The following is a 1,768-nucleotide window of genomic DNA, read 5'->3' on the forward strand; positions in this document are numbered from 1 at the left end:
ATGTTTCATATACTCAAGATTAGTCCTGTCAAAACCCTTTCTGTCTGCACTGATTCTTGGAAAATAATGCAGATGCAAATAATATGGGAGCAAGTCTTGGAAAACAGACCCTGCAAATTTTAAGCTCACTAAGATCTAAACAGTGAAACTCAGCATTGGGACCAGTTTTTAGCTGGATGTTAGGCAAATTCCTACAACAGGTTTTTTGAAATTTTTTTTTGAATGTGAAAACTTTGGTTTCTATGGAAGGTATCTCCAACTAATTAAAGATTACTGTTCTCTGGAAGTTTTATTAAGTGCTGTAGCTAGTCTAATGATTCCACTGCTCATAAAGCAGCAGTCTTGATTTCCTCTTCTAGCATTTTTGTTCTCACAGTTTTTTGGGTTACAGTTCGGGTGTTTATGGGGTCTCTTGGTGAGCCTAGTTCATTTATCTGAACAAGCAGATAAATTAACCTGAGATCTGGGCTGGTGAGACTTAATGACTGCAAGGAGGGATGGGATGATGTGATTGGAGGAGAGATGGGGAACCTACTCTGAACCGCAGCAGCTGTCGGGTTTGATTTGGCTGCTGTGTGAAACCTGAGAGAGGCAAGAGGGAGAGAGCGGAAAAAACATTCCCGTATCTGTGAGCTCATCAGTAGGCAGTGCTCTGCCCTCTCCATGGAGCCAAAACATTTGCCACTCTCAGTCTAATACAGAAGACTTTTATGCTGTGTGTGTTACCTAGAAATACACTGTTGATAAGCATGGTGGACCTGTACTAGAAATAACATTTAGTGTAATTGAAATTATACTACACTTTCTGATCTAGAAAACCATTAGTTTTTTAGAAAAGACATGTTTTTCTTTAAACAAAAAAATGCATTAAGCACAAAATACATAATTAAAAAAGACAAATGCATGAAAAAGGACATGCACATCATCTGATGTACAAAACCATGACATTGATTTGTTAGAAGTCTGTTTCCTTAGATGAAAAAGGCAAATGCATCAAGCTCTTGGATATGTATGTATGCTGAGCTTGCCTAGAGCTACCTTTTTTCTCCTGCATAGCCAGGCTGGTAAGAAGGGTAGTGGAGAACAACCTCTGTACAACTGAGTTTACAGCCCAACAGTCATTGACATTTGAATTTCAAAATGTCAGAATGGCAAATTGGACATCAAAATGTGGGGTTGTATTGGTAGTCTTTTAATAACTTGTCTATAACATAAGTCAATGGACTTTGTTCTTTTCAAGAATATGTTCTGTGGGTTAATAGGTAAAATTAACACATCCATGATGATATGGGTATTTTAATAAACAATACTTAAATGGTTTGTGCCTAATGGTGGAATAAAATTTTCTGAAATTTTGTCTCCAACTAATTATAGTTTAAAGTCTTTCTTATTTAACATTGTTTATTCAGATAAAGTGGAATTTTTACAGGAATGGCTGTATTATCCCTTTTTCTTTCCAGAGCACTTGGAGAAAGCATTTCTCTATAAAGATTCTTCAGTCAGGAGTTTTTTCATTAAAATAACAAATACTTAGATTTTATTTTAATTCCAAACATGGAAATCAAATATATACATTTTGATTTTTCCTGAATCTTTTGTCTCTAATCTATTTATATCCATAAATATTCTTGTTTACTTCATTAAAGCTCTTCCTGCATCTTTCTGTGTGACAGAACTGCCCTTTATCTGAGCAGTATCTCTTAACTTCTCCTTCCATAAAATTGAATGGAACTGAAATGGATATGGAAAACTTACTTTCTTTTGAAAA

At 35.3% G+C, this 1,768-nt stretch overlaps 1 protein-coding gene across 1 annotated transcript in view; it reads left to right on the forward strand.

Annotated features, from left to right (window-relative positions):
- The window catches only part of LTA4H (leukotriene A4 hydrolase), a 13,905-nt gene that overhangs the window by 4,027 nt on the left and 8,110 nt on the right, over positions 1 to 1,768 (forward strand). The window lies entirely within an intron of this gene.

Source organism: Corvus brachyrhynchos, unplaced genomic scaffold (assembly GCF_000691975.1).
Source record: "Corvus brachyrhynchos isolate BGI_N302 unplaced genomic scaffold, ASM69197v1 scaffold56, whole genome shotgun sequence".
Taxonomy (NCBI): Eukaryota; Metazoa; Chordata; class Aves; order Passeriformes; family Corvidae; genus Corvus; species Corvus brachyrhynchos.